The following is a 21,873-nucleotide window of genomic DNA, read 5'->3' on the forward strand; positions in this document are numbered from 1 at the left end:
ATGTGGCTGGCATGACTGCATGGAGCACCTTTAGTAAAGGTAAAGGTTTCCCCTGACGTTAAGTCCAGTCATGTCTGACTCTGGGGGTTGGTGCTCATCTCCATTTCTAAGCCGAAGAGCCGGCATTGTCCATAGACACCTCCAAGGTCATGTGGCTGGCATGACTGCATGGAGCGTCGTTACCTTCCTGCCAGAGTGGTACCTATTGATCTACTCACATTGGCATGTTTTTGAACTGCTAGGTTGGCAGGAGCTGGAGCTAACAGTGGCCGCTCACGCCATTCCCGGGGTTTGAACCTGAGACCTTTCGGTCTGCAAGTTCAGCAGCTCAGTGCTTTAACACATCTGAAAAAGCTTCTCAGAATTTGCCTTGGAGTAGGTTCAGCCTACAGTTCTGGGAGAGATTGTATTTAGGGATGAGTTCTATCAGAATCACCAATGTAAGTGCATGCCAACACAACAAGTAAGTGAATAAGTATCACAATTGTCTATGAGCAAGGGGAAAGATGGAAATTACTATATGCTAATGTATCTCTTGACCATGCAAAAGTGAGTCTAGGGAGAACCTACCAATAAAAATGGATGATAGGGTGAATCTGTAGAAGAAATCGGAAATCAAAGAAAACCCTGTCCTTAGGCGATAATACACAATATATTGATCATTTTCTGTAAAAAAGTGAATTAAATCAGCAAGCAAAGAATTTTGGCTTCACGTTTCTGATCTTGCCTTTCTTTGTGCATTTGGATTTAGTGCTTCTGTCCCACTCCACTTCTTTACTGGACATCAGCTACTCTGAGCAATTGAAATCTGTTGTTCAGGGAGCAGCAGACTGACATTTTCACTGCCTTCCCACCAGCCATATTTGGGGTGACAATCAGAAGCTCAATCCCTCTTGTAATTCCCCCTTGCCTTGGAGATCACTGGCAGGAGGGAGGTGGACATATCAACAGGAGAACAACCATCTGGCACTTGCAGCAAACGGATGTCTGACAAACTGGGATGGTTGTGGCCATAATCATGAATACATTAGAAGTTGTGGATCCATAACTCTGGATTACAAATCCTTAATTGGAATACTAAATTCCAGCTGTGTCTTTTTTATTGAATCATTTTAAACTGACGCTGGGTGGAAGTGCTTTGGTGACGTATTCCTGCATGGCAGGAGATTGTACTGGATGGCCTTTGTGCTCTCTTCCAGTTCTATTATTCTATGAATTTGAACTGGTCAGTTTCATAATGTCCATATCCAGCAGAGGATTTCTGTTGCATTGCATAGTCAGCAAAGGGCCCAATGTGCATTATTCGCTGATGTGCATAGCACACTATATTAGACCTAATTGTATAGATTGTTATTGTATGCCTTCAAGTCATTTCTAACTTATGATTACTCTAAAGCAGGCATCCTCCAACTCCAGTCCTCCAGCTGTTTGGGCCTCCAACTCCCAGAATTCCTAACCATTGAACAAGCTGGCTAGGACTTCTGGGAATTGGAGGCCAAAACAGCTGTAGGGCCAGAGTTTGAGGATGCCTCTCCTAAAGCAAGCCTATCACAGGGTTTTCTGGACAGAAAATGTGTGACTCACAAGGTCACTCAATGGGTTTCATGGATGAGTGGGGGAATCAAGTCCTTGTCTCCAGAGTCATAGTCCAACTTCCCAACCACTAAACTATGCTGGCTCCATGCTGATGTATTAATCTGAAATTTATTTCTCATTCCTTTTCTTCCACGAGGTGGCAGCATTACTGCACATATGACCATATGCTCTGCTGTTTCCCAGTTCTAAGAAAAGGAACATCACTGAATGCTACTATATTTAATCCTCATAGTATTTGGCATTGTTGTCAAATTGTTCCCTCTGCATCAAGGAAGCTCAGGAGCAACTGCTTCAGTATCAAGGAATTTTCCCTCCAACATATTTTTCTTCCTAGAAAAGAAAGGAAGAATTGCAGTGTCACCTTTCTTAGGAACATTCCTTCGGATTAATTTATTTGATGCATGTTCAGAATTGAAATGATGCAAAGACATCCAACCATCTTGCAGTGCCCTCTGCTGGAAAATGGGGATGTTGTGCCACTGCTGGCTTTTTAGAGGCAGATGGTTTAATAATCAGTTGTTGAATTGGACAATCTTTTACGAGGTAGGTGCTGACTCAGAAGGAACTCTCATTGAGTTCAGTAGGGCTTCCAAATAAAGTGTTGCAAAGTTAGAGAACAATTCCAGTTTTGTAGGGATTTGGGGGGTTTGTAGGGAATCTAATACCAAAGCCCTGCTGGCTCACTCTAGTTAGATAATACATCTTATGTATGTGCCTTCAAATTAACTGCCAATTTATGAAGACCTATGAATTTGCAGACCGAAAGGTCTCAGGTTCAAACCCCAGGAGCGGTGTGAGCGGCCGCTGTTAGCTCCAGCTTCTGCCAACCTAGCAGTTCGAAAACATGCCAATGTGTGTAGATCAATAGGTACCGCTCCGGCGGGAAGGTAACGGCGCTTCATGTAGTCATGCTGGCCACATGACCTTGGAGGTGTCTATGGACAACGCCGGCTCTTCGGCTTAGAAATGGAGATGAGCACCACACCCCAGAGTCAGACATGACTGGACTTAATGTCAGGGGAAACCTTTACCTTTACCTTTTATGAATTTGTTGATCTTTTCCTCTGAAATACAGCTTATAGCACCCTACATAATTTGGTCACAGTCTATCTAAAAATATCTCCCCACTTGATGGGGTTGAGTTCAGCAATGGTTTTTCTTTTGGTCCCACCACCACCACTGTTGTGAGTATATGGGACAGGCATGTAGTGTGTGTGTGTGTGTGTGGGGGGGGGGGGCTTGAGGGGCTTACTCCCCTGGCTGCAGCCCCCCCCCCCCCAAATTCTCAGGGTGGTCCACAAGAAGGCCTTACTGGTACATGCAGTGTGGAAAGATTGTTTTCAACCATGAAGAGAGTGGAAGTATCTAGAAGTTTAATGACAGACTGTTATACCTCAGCCACCTTTGGCTTCTGAACCTGATCCAGAAATGAACTTTGACCAGGATGAAGCTTATTCTGACCTTTTGCCCAGTTCTCCCAACTCCTTTCAGTTACAGCTGCCGGCTGTTGATAGTTCAGATGCTTCCTTAATTGGGAGAGATACTGGAGATGTTACTCCCCTGGCTGAACCAGATGTCCAGAGTTCCCCAGAGAATGTGCCCTTCAACCGAAAGGAGTTTTTGCATCGCCAGAGATCAGAAAAACAATGGCTTAGAAGGAGTAACCACTTGGCATCTCGAGGGGATTGTGGATAAGAAAATTCCCTTGGGAACCTTTGGGGAGTTTGGTCTCCCTTCGTTGGGATCTGATCTTCATTCCATAAAAGTGCCTTGCGCTGCAGACAATTTGCGGTGTCATTCGCCGACTCCAGTTCCCTGATTTCACCAAGCCAAGCCTCCTGTTCCTGGCGGCCAAGCCGAGCCGCGACTCCCAATTTAAACCAGAGTAAATTCACTTCCTAGCCTTGTTCCTGGATCAAGTTTGATCTTCACTTCGTCTTGTTCCTGCTTTGATATCCACGATGTCCTAGTGACTGGGGACCTTGTTATTCAGCCTAGCTCCCTTGTTGTTCCCCACTCAAACTTCCCAACAGTTTGAGCGTGTTTCGGTTTTCGACTTTGGACAAAAATATTGGACATTTTCCTTCATCTTTTTGGACTTATTCATACCTTTCCACAAAGAACTATTTCCTACTCATCCCTTCTGCTTATGCATTCCCAAATTTATATTTGCTTTAATAAAGATATTATATGATTATTGGCCTCTGTCTAGTTTCCAGTGTTCACGCTGCCTTGGGGTGCAACACAGACCAGGGACTTAGTTGACTAGCAATGATTTCCATCCATCGGGACATCACTATCAAACCAGAAAAAGTAATGGACAAAATGGCCGGGTAGAAGAAAAGGAGACTGTGGCTGTAAAGTAAAAAATAAGTCAAAAAGTATTCTAAACATTTTGTTAATGAAAATAAATAAATAACATTTATTATTTAAAATGTTATGTTTATTCATATCATGATCTGATCACCATGCTCAGTATATCCCATGTGCTTGGGGGTATTGGGATAACGATATCAAAGGTTTGCTAGGGTAGATCCTCTCTCACTCAGACTCAGCCCCCCCCCCTCCGAATCAAAATCCTGGCTATGGGCCTGACATGGGAGAAAGCTTTCTTAGGTCCCAGAGTTTCGCACAGTGTGGACAGAATGTCTGGATCTGATGTGGACCAGTTCACTGACCATGGGCACATCTGTATTGATGAATTAATATGGATTGAAAGCAGTTTGAAAACATGGTGTTTAAATTATGCATGCCATGAACATCTGCAGGAACATGAATCGGAAGTCTTAAACCAGGAGAAACTAAATTGAGGGATACTCCAAAATATGACCTATAATGTGCATCATAAATGTAAACCACATTTTATGGCTCTAGCAATCTGCACATGTGAATGGTATAGTTGGGGAAATAAATCCTTGAACAGGGTCTGAACCCAACTCTTTGGTGCAGATAAGCATCACCCAGGCCTTGACCCGGTCCCTGCACTTTACTTGTGATCAGGTTCATGTTCGCTTTGTTTCTGCCTCTACCCCCTTTATCCCACATTAAATCCTTTTCTACACTGCCATGTAAAATTCAGATTATCTGCTTTGAACTGGAGTATATGTCAATGTAGACTCATATAATCCAGTTCAAAACAGATAATGTGGATTATCTGTCTTGACAATCTGGATTGTATAGCAGTATAGAAGGGGCCTAAGTAGACCACAAGCTGAACATGAGTCAGGAGTGTGATGTGGCAGCAAAAACCCAATGTGATTCTAGGCTGCATCAATAGGAGTATAGTGCCTAGATAGAGGGAAGTCATAGTCCCACTCTATTCTGCTTTGGTCAGACCTCACCTGGCATAACCCTGTGTCCAGTTCTAGGAAACATAATTCAAGAAGGATATTGACAAGCTAGAAAGTGTCCAGAGGAGGGTGACCAGAATGTTAAAGCTTTGAAAGTGTCTTAAAGAGCTGGGTATGTTTAGCTTAGAGAAAAGAAAGCTGAAAGGGAACATAATAGCCATGCTTAATGAAAGGATGCCACACTGAGGAGGGTACAACCTTGTTTTCTGTTGCTCTAGAGACTAGGGGCGCTTCCAGATAGCTGAGAAATGCATGCCAAAGCAGGTTTTTAAAACTCACCTTTGGCATGCATTTCTGTTGCCATTCCCACCCCAAAAACCTGGACTTTCCAGGGGGTGGGTGGCTACTTGCCATCCTGATACCAATTGGCATGCAGCCACCTGAAGCCTCACCAAACAACCCTTAAAACTTAAAAAAAACCTGCACCTGGCCAACATTATGGTCCTCCTTGGACCCTCCTTCCCCCTATCTATCTCCTGGCTCATCATTTCCTCATGCCAGGAGGGTCCAAGGAGGACCATAATGGAAGCCGGGCAAGTTTTTTTTAAGTTTTAAAGGGCTCTTTTGGGGTTTTGGGGAAGGGAGTGGATGCCATCTCTGTTTTCCAGCTCATGGAGCCAGAAAAACCAAGATGGCTGAGTGGATTGGGCATGGGGATCGTGTGATGTGGTCCCTGGGTCCAATTCCATACAGGGCTCACACCTGGTAAGACCCAGATCTTACCTAAGATCCGGGTCTTACCAGGTATTTAATTATTGTTCCAAATTAATTTGGTTTTACCGGAGGAGTTGTGTGGATACCTCCGGTGTAACCACAATAGGTTCCAAGATATGGGCCTATCTGGATGGGCCCTAGGACACAGCAATGGATTCAAATTTCAGAGGAAGAGATCCCTCCTACACATTAGAAGAACTTCTTGATGTTAAGAGGTGTTTGGCAGTAGAATATGTTGCCTTGGACCATGGTGGAGTCTCCTTCTCTGGAAGCTTTGAAACAGAGCTTGGATGGCCATCTGTCAGGGGTGATTTGATTGTGTATTTCTGCATGGCAGGAGGTTGGACTGGATAGCCCTTCCAACTCTATGATTCTATGATTTAAGTGGTCAGTGTAGATGTGCCACTGCTGTGATCACTCTTTCCCTGCACTCATCAACACAGAAAAATGGAGGTGGATTGAGCCCATGTAGCTGCAAACTGCTGCAAATGAATTTGTTACATCCCTGATATGGAAGGCATGGGCTGACATTAGGACTTTCCTTGCCACCAAATTTTTGACCTTGTTTAAAGATGTGGCACACACACACACATACACACACACACACACACGGCTGTTGTGGTGGCTTTTACAGCACTCCACTAGTGCTTTCAGGTTCCACTTCAGCAGTGAAAGAGCTGGCTTTTCTTTGCTATAAAACACCAATTAACTGTCTTTCATGGCAATGGCTTTGTCTCATTTCAACCGCAGGATGAAGTGCATCTTGTCCTCAAAAATGTGCATTTCCAAGGCTTGTGATGTGTTTCAGTGAAGGAAGAAAATGCATGAAGAAATACTGGTACCTTTTGAGAAAATGAGCTTCAACAACAAGGATACACATGTTAACAGACAACAAAATACAGGTGTTATAAGGCGAGAGCCATGGCTCTATAATATGAAATCCAAGGAGTTGTAATTTTATAAGTTCTTTAGCCTTGTCTGCCAAGGATTGCTGGTGTCTCAGCAAACTACAGACCCCATGATTCCATATAATTGAGCCATAGAAGTTAAAATGGGGCCAAACTGCATTCATTCTACAGCAGTGGTTCCCAACCTGTGGCCTGTGGACCTTCAGTGGTCCACAAGAACGAAAATGTGGTCCACGGCCTCACCATTACTACACCGTTGCCTAAAAACCATGCGGCAAGGAAAGCAACTGGTCTTGTGAAATCTTCTTATACTGCTGAGGGAGAGGCTGACTACCCACAAAAGATTACTACTACCATATCAGCTCTAGATGATTAAATATGGTTTTATGTGGGTGAGCAGATGGCAACTACTGGATGGCATATGTTTTGTATCAGAAACTAGAGCTGATGTGTTCTATCCAATGCAATTTTCTGAATCAGCACCCCAAATAACCTAACTGTTTCATAACCCTTTCATTACTAATGTTAGAGAGTGGATCCTGGTCAAAAAAAGGTTGGGAACCACTGCTCTACGGTGTAGATGCACCCATAGTCTTCTCTTGCATTAATCTGCTTCATCTCCTTTGGAAGTCACTCTGGTTAGTAGCCATCAATCCTTCTTGTGACAGTTAATTCCATAGCAATATGCTTTCTTTAATCAGCACTTCACCTTTTCTTTTTCTGCCTCCAGGACAGCAAGAGTCCAGAGGGAGTCCAGGTGAAGAAAACAAGACTTATGTGCCTCATTGGCTACTTCAGCTTTCACCTGCAGGCAGTTTTTCATACTTTCACTCCCCAGATGCTGGAACTTCGGCAAATAAAGGACTTTATTAAGTTGTTAATACGATTTCATTTTCTCACTAATGCCGCGGTGCTCCATTATTAATTTAAAACTGTATTTAGCCTGACATGTCGAAGCGCTGGGCCTCATTATTAATGCATAGACCTTTGCCTCTGTTGTTTAATTAAACACTGTGATTAAGAAGTTCTGATGTGGCTTATTGATAGCAAGGTGGGAGCAGCTTGGCTTGGCTTGGCTTAGCCATTTTGTCCTCATGGCCCTTTCAGTGTTCATTTTTGCTGCCAAATATGAATGCAGTTGCTCTTTTCCCAAACAACTATTTTGTACCGGATTTCTCAATGTTTATTTGAAAGCAAGCCCCACTGAGTGGCATCTTGGTAGGGATCTATGTGCATGCAAGTATGCATTATGTACATTTATGGTTCTTTTCCTTCCTTCATCCCTTTGTGCTATGTACACAACCTCATCACCAGGCAGCAGTGAAGACCTTGGAAGGGCTAATATTGCAGCTATTTGCCAATGGAGAAAGGAGGGAATGGAGAAGACAATTAAGAGGATGAAGATGTGGCTGCTCTGATCTCTCATGGGAAGGAAAAGGATGGTGCTCTCCATTTGTGAATAGTCCCTCATTTCTTTCCCTCTCCAAACCAAGACCAGCTGCTTCTTCATCTACTGGATTGCCTCTCTCTCCCCCCCTTCTCTCTCCACTAGTAGTAAGAGAAGCTATTTTATATTTTCCTCTAATGCAGAACATTCACATTCTGTTCAAGATTATAAAAGACTTCTCAATTTAAAGCAACAGTTGCATGGCAAAATCAGTACATGAAGAGACTGAAGTGTGCAACTCAGATGTAGGATTTCATCTTAAACTAAGATTCTTAAAATAATGTTATGAGGGACATATACAGGATTCCGCAATGGAATATTGATAAAAGGATGAAGTAGTAATGTAAAAAGACCTGAATACACCAAAAGTACCAGATACCATCTTATCTTGGAAGCTAAGCAGTATCACCTCTGGTTAGTAGTTGGATGGGATGGGAGACCACCAATGACTACTAGGTCCTATTAGCCTATATTTCATGTCAGCCCATGAAAACCCTATGGAATTCATGGAGTCATTATAGGTTGACATGTGGCTTGAAGATACATATATAAACAATAATGTGAATCCTTGTTCATCTCATTTGTATGTGGGAAAATGAATATTTGTGCTCTATTGAGTAAGAGATTAAGTGTTTGGTGCTTTTTTTTGGCATTTATGAGATATTTTAATGCCGACATCACAACCATTCTTGTGAAGCTGCAACAGACTTTTGCAACTGCTTTTGTTGCATAGACTTTTCAAAGCAGAAGGACAAAGAAAAGAAAATACTATTGTACAGGAAAATCCCAGTCTTCATAGTCCTTCCTCTTGACATGAGCTTAGAGCAACTTCGGCATCTAAAGCAGGTATGGAGAAAGTGAGTCACACGTAGCCCTCATGGACCTGCATGCATCCCTGATCTTTTCCACCATGTTTCATTTACTGCTAAAAATTGGGGGAAATTCATCTGTCACCTCCACTTTCCCAGGCTAAACATATCTAGCTCCCTAAGCTGATTCATGATTTCCAGAACCTTGATCATTTTGGTCACTCTTCTCTGGACACGTCCCACTTTGTGTCCAGTACCGGACATGATGTTGCATCAAAGCAGACCAGGTTTCTATTGATATAAAGGCCATCGTAGTAAACCAATGAGGGAAGGGGAATATAATAGTACCGCTCCCGGAGGTGCCTGGAATGAGAATTCCCACTTTTCTTATTTGTGTTATGAAACTTGGAGGATAGTATGTATGTACATGTTTTCTTTTCTATCAATCTTTCAACAATATGGAAAGGAGGGAGATGCTTTGAAAATCCTTAGTTTCTACATGAAAAATATTTCTACTACAGTTTCTACTGGCCTTCCAATTCCAGGGATATCTGGATGAAACGGATTTGAAATGGAGAAGCTTGGGTGGGAAGCCTCCCCACCATCCAAAATGGGCTGATAGAAAATGGATATTTCAGCACCAGAGAGCAAAACCAGATACCTGCCCCCCCAATTTTGGGAGGCTCCCAAAAAACGGATAGAGGCCCCCACCAAAAGCCAGGACACGAAACGGGTCAGAGTTTACCCCAAATGCACAACCCTATCCACCATCCCCTGAATTCAAAAATCCATGAATACTTATGTCCCACCATATGCCATAGCACAGAAAAACAGTGAAATGGCAAAATCAAGGATTTGGGGGGGGGGGGGGGATATTTTCAAACTGTGGATGATTGAATCTGTGGATATGGAGGGAAGATGGTATCTGGACAAATGTCATACTGAAGGTGGAGAAAGCTTTTTTGCTCCACATTAAAATTAAATTTAAACAAGTGAGGCCCTCTAGACATTTGGAAAAACTTACTGATGGTAATACTGATCAACAGCAGAATAAGCTATTCAACACAATAGTGGACTCTTCTTCATGGCAGGTTTTTGAACAGAGGTTAGGTGTCCATATCTCTGAGGTGCATCAGCTGTTGATTCTACCATGATGAATTAGGAGGCCCTTGAGTTTGCTTCCCACTCGGTCTGCATTTACACTGTAGAAATGTAATATGATGCCACATTAACTGGCATGACTCAGTTCTATGGAATTATGGGAGCCTTAGTTTGGTGAGGTACCAGCATAGTTTGTAGAGAAGGTAAAAGACCTTGGTACGACTACAACTTCCATGATTCCAGAGTAATGAGCCGCAGCAGCAGTGTCAAACTGCATTCACTCTGTTGTGTGGATGTACCCTAGAAATCTGAGATTGAAGATAAAGCTACTTTCCCAGAGCTTAATAACAACTCAGAAGATTGTGAATTGTATGGGAAGACCTGTCTTGTAACAATTTTGAATACCTTACAAAATGGCAATTCCCAGAATTCTTTGGGCCTATGTGTCCATGTTTGTGTGGGTAGCCATGACAGTGGAGTGGGTGTAAAAGTGAGTTAAATTTGTAGTACTGACATGTTCCCCAACACTTGGCTTCCAGCTCCAGTTTGCTGTGGCCAATAATATTTGAAAGCGACACACTTCCCAATGCATGGTTCTATTAATCACGTTACTTGCAATATTGCTGTTAACACACAGTCGAGCATTGAGCAATATTAAATTATTGTTGGTATTCATCAGTGTCGCAGCTTGACAACAGCCTAGAAAATCCAACAGCAAAGTGGCTTCCTGCTGACTTGGCTCTTCTGCCGTCCATAGCTTCGCAGCTACCCACAAGCTCGTCTCTGTGTAAGATTAGGAAAAAAAATAATGCCATGACCCTCCTAAATTGAAACTGATTTGACAATGGCAGCTACAGCAGTCGGCTTTTTGATGTATTCCAGGAGCCAAGTTGCCTCATCTCTCTCTCTCCTCCAACCCACTACTCCCATTAGCTCCTTCCCTGGTGCCAAATACACAATAGGGCTTCCTCCAATCTCCCTTGCAATTCTGAGATGTATTTCTCTCCTTACAGCTTCCATTATGAATTTGCAGTGAGAACAGTAGGAAATTATGGCTTGCACAAATGGATAGGAAAGAGCATTTTCTTTTCTACTTGGGGAAATGATAGCTTTCGAAGAAAGGCTGCGTCCCACCTCCCTAGCAACAACGTATGGAGAGAGGCGCTCTCTGTTTCTCTCACATTCTGGTTGTTAGTTATTCTTTTTTAAAAATACAAACAGCTTGTCCCTCTGAAGAATAAATTTTGAGTCAATGCGAGAACTTATCTGTTAAAGTACAGAATCTGCATAGCATCAGAACAAAGGAAATTGTAACAATGGTTGGCATTCTGGTGGTGGCTTAGAAGGGTATAAATACCTTACACTTGCGGATCAAACCGTTGTACCATTGCACAATTCACATTTCAAATGCAATGCTGTTGCAACTGATGAACATAGCACATTGGTATCTACAAGTGCATGCACATCAAGGCAAAGTGCACATTAAATTGCTCACCACTGCAACGAGGTGGTATAGGGCAGTGTTGCATAGTGGTTTGAGCATTGGGCTGCAACTCTTGAGATTAGGTTCAAATCTCCACTCAGGTATGAAAATCAACAGGATGGTCTTCGGCAAGTCACACATATTCAGCCTTGGAAAAACTCATAATAAATTTGCCTTAGGAGCTATAAATCAGAAATGACTTGAAGGCACACAACAAGAAACCATCCAACTGTCAAAGGAAGGGTAAACATAACACCTCATCTTTTCAATGTAGAAACATGGCCAGTATTTCTCCCTTTTACTTAATAGTGCCATCCACAAGTATTCACTTTCTTTTGAGAATGAAAGTAGCAGAGTTTTGGGGTTTTTGGATCAAGAGCAAAAAAGCAGTAAAGTCCCCTATCCAGTGATTCCTGTCATTGGAACATACTTCATGTGTCACCCCATCCTTCCTATGTATCTGGAAACATACCTGGTTTGTTCTGAATCTTCCTCATCATGGAAGGAGGAGAAGACAAATGTATTTCCTCTATCAACTCATTGATACTATTATCAATGTTGCTATTGCTATTGCTTTTACTGTTCTGCTAGTTAAATGTGACTAGCCATAAGGTGTGGTTTTCAGACCTTTGATAATCTTTGTCCCGTTTCTCTGAACTCATCACAGCTTGCCCTTCATGAACTGTTGTTCCCATAACTAGACACAGTATTCCAGGAGAGGTCTAGAAAAATAATAGAGTGAGATTGTATAATTTGATCTGAAAATTATATTTTTCTGTCATAGTCACTTTTCTCCAGGAAGAGGAGCAACCATTGATGAGCATTTCTGGGTTCAGCATGTCAACCACTCTGTACGTCCTTTGAGAAGAGAACAAGATAATCCTTCTGAAGATGTGTCTGTTAGCGGTAGATTTGACATTTATGACATTGTAAACAAACCAGCAGCTTTGAAATGGTGATGTGGCAAGGTGAAGAACTTGGAAAAGTTATTTTTGTACACTACAAATTTTGCAGCACCCCATGGGAAGTGATTCTGGGAAGTGTAGCCCAAAAAGGTCAGATGAGGTATGGAACTTCCATCACAACCCAGATCCCACCCTTTCAGGACAATAATTATAGCTTCCAGAACTCCTTGGTCACCATGGCCATTGACTAAATTAGCTATGGACTTCTAGAAAAGATCAGAACCATGGAGCTGGAGGAGACTACATGGGCCATCCAGTCTACCCCATTCTACGGTGCAAGAATACACAATAAAAGCACTCCTGACATGTTCCCATCAAACTCTGTTTACAAACTTCCAAAGAATGAGACTCCACCACACTCCAAGACAACATATTCTACTGTCAAACAGCTCTTACTATTAGGAAATTGTGTTTAACAATGGAATGTACTCTAAAACAGCCAGTCTTCCAAACTCTAGCTCCTTCCTTTTACAAATGCTGTTTGTCTCTAACCTGGCTCTGAATTTGATGTGGCAGCACTTGCTTTGAGTGCCTAGCAGTCCATTCATAAGGATGAATACAAGTCAGAATGACAGGGGAATGTCACCCTGTGGCTATTTTACTGACAACTTGAGCTGGATGAACGAGTTTCCACTTAGATGTCATTTTCTGGCTTATCTGAAAGATGTGTACATTGCTTTTTTGCCAATCAAAAGGCTTTTTTGGTGGTTGGCAATAAGAAACAATGAAAACACATAGTAAACAAAACTGTTTTTTAATAAATAAAGATAAACAAAGGCAGTAGGAACTCATGAAGTCCTTGAGAAGATGAGAGCATCCCAGTGCCCTTTCCTGGCCCTTGGAGGTTGCTGTGCTCCATCTCTGGTTCTTCAAAGGTTCTGTGATGGTATTGGGAGAAATAGCTCCCCAAACCATGCAGAAATGTGCTACTTAGCAACCAGAGCTGCAAACCTTCCCTTGACTGTATAACAATGATTATTTTAGAGGAACAATGAAGCACTGACTGGCTTGAAATTACTGTATGTGTGGATTGGAAAGTGCTCAGAGAGAGGTCATGGGAAAATGGATGAAGGTATCATGAGAATTGGGTAATCTGCAAATAAACAGTAAATAACATTTGAATTCAATGAATGGCATTAAACATATTCAGAAATGTAGATACCAAGTCAGAATCATCCATGTTGTAATGTCCTCAATGTTCCTATAAGGTTACGAAAGCTGAACAGAGAAGAAATGTTCAACCTGTTCCACGTTTCAAATCTAGATTTCCGAAATCTAAAATCCTCCAAAATTGTCCACACAAATTGTTGAGAGAGTGACGCTTTGCTTTCTGATGGTTCAGTGTATGCAAACTCTATTTCATGAACAAAAATTATTTAAAATATTGTATACAATTTTTATCAGGCTATGTGTATATGGTTTAGCCTTCTCTGCCAAAGAGTGCTGGTGCCCCACCAAACTACAAATTTCATAAATCCATAGTATTGAACCATGTCAGTTAAAGTGGTGTCAAACTACATTAATCCAAGGATAGAGGCACCCTTGAAGGTCTCTTCAACATGATGGTACAGAGGGCCAAATAAACACCACAGTAGCAGTCTTAAAAAGCTGTACTGGCTGCCAATTTGCTTCTTGCATGAACTCAAGGTTCTGCTGATGACCTTTAAGGCTTAAGCATTCCTCTTAATAAGCGTGCTGTAGCTTTAATGGTTGCAGGAGTTGTGGGATGTTCTCACCAAGGCCTAGAAGTACATACCCTGAACTCGAGTGAATTAATCAAACTTTTTCTACTCCACTCTTTAATCAGGTTTATCGGCAGCGGAGCGGGCTGCAACTCCCTCCTGCCAATTGGCCGCGACGGCGCAAGCTGTAATGTACCAGCTCGGGAGTCTCACGCACTGAGTGCAACGCAGAGCCAATTGTCGTAATGTGGCATGAAATTAAAGCGTGGTGCTACTTGACAACAGAATTTCAATTTCTTCCTCGCCTCCTGTTCAGCCAAGCCTTTCCCTCTGCATACGCCGCCGCCTGATCTGTGCAAGGCAGCCACTTTTAAGAGAGTCGCTGAGGCTATTAGGCTGATCTGCATCTCAGCATACTGAGTCTGATCTTCCTCATATTGGCTTTCAAATGGTGGATTATTTTGACCGTGAAGAGCTAATAAGCGTACTGTTCTTAACTTGTTTCAGTTCTGTCAGGACTTAGAGCCAGACTAAGGAGTTTCTTTTTAAACATGGATGGACATGGCACAGTCCATACTCAAGGTATTTCAGTTGGAGTTCTGTACAGAAATTTCTAGATGTCTCTGGCTGATATTTTTCTTTTCTCTTTTCTTTCCTCAAACACATATGCATACATGAATACCATTTGTGCTTTACATAGATGGGGTGGGAATCGTGTGGCATCTGGACCCATCAGTCCCTGGATGTGTGTGTGTGCCTTCATGTTGCCTCTTGGCCTCATGGGATAGAGATGCCAACTTACCAGCTCTGATGCTCTTTCCTGACATGACGTCTTCAGAAATCAGATGAAACCAAATACTATCTTTTCATGGCATTGTGTGTGCCCTCAAGTCATACCTCTGCTTGTAGTGTGTGCCTTCAAAGCATCACATTGTGTAGATGCAGCAAACTTAGGGTGACTATGAATTTCATAGGGTTTTCACAGGGAAGAAATAGCTTCTTAAGATCTACAGAGATACTGTCAGGAACACCTCAGCAAGCGAGAGTCCAAAAGTGGCACGTTAAAACCTGGAACCTCAATCTGTGGCTAATACCAGGTGAGGACTTCTCTCCTGGGCACACAGAAGACTGGGCAACTTGGAAGGTGCTGAACAGACTACACTCTGGCACCACGAGATGCAGAGCCAACCTTAAGAAATGGGGCTACAAAATAGAGTCCACAACATGCGAGTGTGGAGAAGAGCAAACCACAGACCACCTATTATAATGCAACCTGAGCCCTGCCATATGCACTATGGTGGACCTTCTTACAGCAACACTAGAGGCACTCCAAATGGCCAGCTACTGGTCAAAGGAAATTCAGTATAATGCCAAATTTTTAACTTTGCTTGTGGTTTTGATATACATTATAACTATACTCTCAATTTGCTTCTGACACGATAAATAATAAAAAAGGATTTTCTTATGCAAGGAATACTCAGAGATGGTTTTGCCAGTTCCTTCCTCTGAAATGTAGCTTGCAGCACCTGATAGTCATTTGCAGTCTCTCATCCTATTTCGCTTTTATGATCAGACTGTATCTGGTGCTTTTACCACTACCAAATTACTAAAAAAGAGAGAATTGCTGGTTCTAGAAGCCTGCAGAGAGCCAATGCATACTTTCCAATTGTCCTCAGGGACAATCCTGGTTAATATTCTGTCCTAAGTAAATGGGTTCCTGACTATAACCACTTGCAGTCAGAACAAACATAGATGCAGCAGAGTGTCATAAAACTATATGAAATTACAGACACTAACTTACCATTGAGAAAGGATACATGCATACAATCTTTAGAAAGATATACAAAGTGTCTTTCGTGAGAATGTAAAATTTTAATTCACCTGAGGAAGACCTAGAGTTGAAACCAGTTGTGTTCTCCATGCTCTTTGGGTCAACATATTGTTTGTACAAGCTGAAATTTATGCTTAGAACACACATTGTTTAAGTTATGAACTACTTTGTTATACAGAGCATTACCACTAACTATATATTTTGTACTATGTGTATTTCACTCAATATAAGTCTACACTGTATAGTATATAATGGTTTATTTACTATTGTTAGTACAGTAGAGTCTCACTTATCCAAGCCTCGCTTATCCAAGCTTCTGGATTATCCAAGCCATTTTTGTAGTCAATGATTTCAATATATCATGATATTTTGGTGCTAAATTCGTAAATACAGTAATTACAACATAACATTACTGTGTATTGAACTCCTTTTCCTGACAAATTTGTTGTATAACATGATGTTTTGGTGCTGAGATAGTGATAATTTTGCTTTCTGATGATTCAGACTAAGCACAAAAGTATTAAAAATATTGTGTATAAAATTGCCTTCTAACTATGTGCATCATGTATATATGAAACATGAATGAATTTAATATTGAGATCTGGGCCCCAGCTTGAAAATATCTCATTGTGTAGATGTAACAATTTCAAAATCTAGGACAAAATCCAAAATGAGGAACATATCTGGTCCCAAGCATTTCTGATAAGCAAAACTCAAACTGTATTCCAAAAAGAGGGTGAGGAAATCAAACTTTTCCAAACTCAGGATTAAACAAGTGCTGCCCAAGCACCTGTCAACATCTTCTAGGCTGGCATCAGAAGAGTCTGTTATTGATACTTTTTGATTTCCTTATTTGTGCTGATCTGGCCTCCTTCCTGGCCTGACAAAAATGCTGTACATATGAATATTTATGATGATCTCACCAGTGACAGCCCAATCCAGCCCTGCAGGCCCAATGGAATTAATGTAAATTCCAGTCAACCATGAAAACCCACTCAAATTGAACTGTATTTTCAGCATGGTGGATAAAGCACACATCAAAGCGCTGAATTCCGATGAGATAATTATGCACAATGGAGCTCTAATCATAGAAAGATTGTGGATATTGCTGATAAAGTATAATAAATCTTTTCAGCTGAGGGCTTGTTTTGCTGAATCAGACTCGCATTTGGGTTATGCGTCGAACCTCAGCACCATGTCTTTGTAATACTGATACTTTCTACCAAAGCCAAGATGTTTTTGATCACAACACACTTAGACTGATTTGCATTATAGTGTCACAGGCCGTACTTCAGAAAGGTAATAACATGGCCATAGATGTTGAAACCAGCCAGGAAAGGACTTTCTTATGAGTCTTTTATGTGGTTATATGTGTGGAGTATGCACAGCATGATAACATTGCTTTTGGGAGTGGAGTTCAACTCCTAAAATCCTCCAGCCAGCATAATAGTCCAGGCCAAATATGACCCATGCTGCAGCAAGTTAACTCACTACATTTGACTGGTGGAAGGTTCATAAGAGTTGTAGTTTTACAAGGTCCTTAGCCTTCTTTGGCAAAGAGTGCTGGTGCCTCACCAAATTACGACTGCCAGAATTTGATAGCATTGAGCCATGGAAGTTCAAGTGGTGTCAAACTGCATTAATTTTGCAGTGTAGATGCACCTTTAAGATAGAGACAGAGGGTCCATTTTTTTACACAATTACAATGTTATTACACTTGAAATGTGATGGCTGCCCTTGGTCTTTATAATCATTCAAGTAAATAAGCAAATAAAATCAGGGCACTAAATAAAGAACAACACTCTGAAAACAGAGGAATTCCAGACACAAATCAATTAAGGCCAGCTAACACTTCCCAACAAATGATTCCCTCAGGCAGTAAGCAGCCAGGTTTGAAACTGCAAGGCTATTCAATGCTAATCAAGGTGGCCAATTGCAACATTCACACTTGCCTCAAACAGACAAGAGTTCTTTCTCCCACCCTGGACATTATTCCACAGATACATAAACCCCACTTGCATAATTTCCAACAGACCTCACATCCTCTGAGGATGCCTGCCATATATGTTGTCAAAACGTCAGGAGAGAATGCTTCAGGAACATGGCCATATAGCCCGGAAAACACACAGCAGTTCAGTGATTCCAACCATGAAAGCCTTCAAGAACACAAATCAGGAGACATTTCAGTGTCCTGAGAAAAAACTTGCATCATTTGTTTTAAAAAGTCAAAGGCATTTCAGCCACTAACAGGGGCTATACTAAGAAATACAAATATAATTCTATTTAATACCTTAACAGGAACAACAGAACATTAAATTCTCATTTATTTATTTATTTACAACATTTCTACCCTGCCCTTCTCACCTGAGGGGACTCAGGATATGGATGGCATTATTTTACACATCTCAGTGGCTGTACATACCTTTATACAGAAATTTCTGAAGTCGTGTATTTTCCAAAGAAATGGACCATTAAGGGAACTAGAGACTATCATCCCTGGATACAATGATGAACAGAATCAGGAGTAAAGGCCTGGAGGAATATGGCAGCCCTTTATTAGGACAGGAAAGAATATTCAAAATATTTGAAGTTTGAAAAAATCTATTTCTTGAGTTTTGGAGATTTTGATGATGCATATTTTCTTCACAAAGGAGATGGTTTCCCCTGCAGAAAATCCTGTGTTCTGCACAAAAATACCAAATTTGGATTGAGAAGAATAAGTCCCGAACTGCAAATACTGCTTGAAAATGGCAAGTTTTGAAGGTTTTCTCACAGTGGGAAGAAAATTGCTCAAAAATTACTGCTTCCTTCAATAACACAGCTGGCCAAGAATTACATCCCTACAACATGTCAGTTAAGTCCTCCAAGCTCTGCAATTTGCTGCATTTGCTATGGAGTTTACCCCTTCTTTGTGGCACACCATAGTGGAATCCTCTTGTGACCGGTACTGGCATAATGCTTCAATATAATACAATACAATGCAAGAATATAATACAGTACAGTACAGTGCGATTCAATATGTAAGACACTTGCGAGCTGGGGGAATGGAAGAAAAAGCTGCATTTATTGCCAGAGAAAGCTGTCCTGCTGACAACCACAAACCTTTGGACCTTTCACAACTAAAATCCAAGACACATGTGGCCAAGCAACATCAGAGTGTGAACAAGATCACAAAATTTACTAGCAAGAAAGAATACATCAGCTTGGAAAAGCTGCGTCAGTTTGCTTTTACTGTTCCCTCGTTTCCTCTCCCTCTTAGTGAATTAGTTGAGTGCCAACTACTTTTGCACTTTGAATTCTGTCAAAAACAATTAAAGTAAGCCACGATGAAGGGGGAAGGTGGAAAGGAGAGAAGGAAAATGTACATTTTAAAAGCAACTGTGGGGGATACATGTTTAATCGGCACAGTTCCTGCCACATTGGGAACTTGGGATAAGCATCAGGTTTCCAGATGACACCAAATTAGGATGGGTAACTCATATCCCAAAGGACAGGATCAGAATGACAAATTACCTTAACAGACCTGGGCCAAAATGAGCAAAATGGCAAAATTTAAGGTTTTACACTTTTGGCCGGAAAAAATTAAATGCACAGATATAGGACAGATGACACCGGGTTTGAAACCAGGTGAAAGAGATATAGAAGCCTCGGTAGATCACAAATTGAACCTGAGGACCCTTCCACACCGCCATATAACCCAGAATATCAAGGCAGAAAATCCTACAATATCTGCTTTGAATTGGGTTGTCTGAGTCCACACTGCCATATATTCCAGTTCAAATCAGATAATGTGGGATTTTATTCAGCTGTGTGGAAGGGGCCTGAGGTGATGTTGCAGCTAAAATGCCCACCTATGTGATTCTAGGCTGCATCAATAGGAATAACATGTTTAAATTGAACAAAGTAATTTGTTGTTGTTTATTTGTTCAGTCGCTTCCGACTCTTCAGGACCTCATGGACCAGCCCACGCCAGAGCTCCCTGTCGACTGGGAACACCCCAACTTCTTCAAGGTCAAGCCAGTCACTTCAAGGATACTATCCATCCATTTTGCCCTTGGTCGGCCTCTCTTCCTTTTTCTTTCCATTTCCCCAGCATCATGATATTTTCCAAGCTTTCCTGTCTTCTCATGATGTGGCCAAAATACTTCTCATGATGTGGCCAAAATACTTCATCTTTGCTTCTAATATCCTTCCCTCCAGTGAGCAGCTGGGCATTATTTCCTGGAGGATGGACTGGTTGGATCTTCTTGCCAAGGTCCAAGGCATTCTCAGGATTTTCCTCCATCACCAGAGTTCAAAAGCGTCTATCTTCCTTCTCTCAGCCTTCCTTATGGTCCAGCTCTCACATCCATAGGTTACTATGGGGAATACCATTGCTTTAACTATGCAGACCTTTGTTACCAGTGTGATGTCTCTACTCTTCACTATTTTATCAAGGTTGGTCATTGCCCTCTCACATCCATAGGTTACTATGGGGAATACCATTGCTTTAACTATGCAGACCTTCATTGCCAATGTGATGTCTCTACTGTGAAGGAAGTAATAATACCACTTTATTCTGCTTTGGTCAAACCACATCGGGAATTCTTTGCCCACTTCTGGGCTCCAAAATTCATGAAGGATATTGAGAATCAAGAACATGTCCAGAGGAGAGTGACCAAAATGGGGAAAGACTTGGAAACCTATAAAGGGAGGCTTAAGGAGCTGGGTCTGTTTAGCATAGAGAAGAGAAGGTTAAGAGAAGGCATGATAGCCATGTTTACATGTTTGCAAGAATGTCTTACTGAAGATGGAGCCAGTTTGTTCCATGGATTCAAACTACAAGAAAAGAGATTCCGACTTGGAAGCTGAGAATAATTTCTTGGTGGCAAAAGCTGTTTGACAGTGGAATACACTTCTGCCTCTCAATGTGTGGAAGTCTTCTTTGGAAGTTGAGACTGAATGGTCCTCTGCCAGGAGTACTCAGATTGTGTATTCCTACATGGTAGGAGGTTGTACTGGATGAACATGAAGTTTTCTTTCTTCATTGAGATCACTTCTAATGGCGTCTCCACTATCACTCTCCACTCATCCTCCTGGCCATTTTAACCCTGCCATTTTCCTGCTATTTAAGACACCAGTACCAAGAGATTCACGGCCACGACTTTATCACTTTATGTATTTTTACTGGCCTGTATCTATTAGTGCTCCCAGCCAGAATAAACCCATTCAATCACCTCTGAATGGTTCATCAACATCTACACAAATCCCACTGGTTCAATGGGTCTCCTGTGGCTTTAACAACCAGTAGGATTTAGATCTTCTACACTGTCAGTCTATTAAATTACCTGATATCATCAGTAGTCAAAGCATCTTTGTTCTCTCCTCAAACCAAAGGGATGTGCAGACAGACATAGAAAGGCCACTTAAGGACAGTGCAAAGAACGGTGGCTTTCTACTTCACCCTCTCTCTAGCCTTGCATCAGGACTTTGGAGGTTTGTCCCTCTTGAGACTGCCTGCAGCAAATAAGCAAAAATCCAGGAGAAATAGAGAACCATCTTCAAACAAATCCCTGAATGTTATTGTTCTCAAAGTTGTAAGGCGACAACTACAAACAACTTCAGAGTTGCAAAAGGAAGACTGTTTGCTGAAGGCAAGGTGATATTCCCTCATTAAAATGCAGTTGGGCAAAGTGAAAAGAAGTCATTTTTAAATTTTCTCCTTTTTTTTTTTAAAAAAAATCACATTTGTATCAGGAAGATAGAAAACCAGTGTTATTGCAGATCAGAAAAAGCTTGGAAGTCCTTGTTTACAAAAGAAAAGAGGAGACAAAGAGAGAAATATGGTTCCTTGTGCACTGAACAACCCTTTGAGAATTGGTAATGTAACTGCAGGTTTAGAGGAAACATTTGTTAACTAAGTGTGGATCATAACAATGGCATTTGGGGGATTTCATATTTAAAATGTAGGTTTTCGGTTTAGCTTGGACTACTATATCTACAGTATG

The sequence above is a fragment of the Anolis carolinensis genome, chromosome 4, assembly GCF_035594765.1.
Source record: "Anolis carolinensis isolate JA03-04 chromosome 4, rAnoCar3.1.pri, whole genome shotgun sequence".
NCBI classification, from domain to species: Eukaryota; Metazoa; Chordata; class Lepidosauria; order Squamata; family Dactyloidae; genus Anolis; species Anolis carolinensis.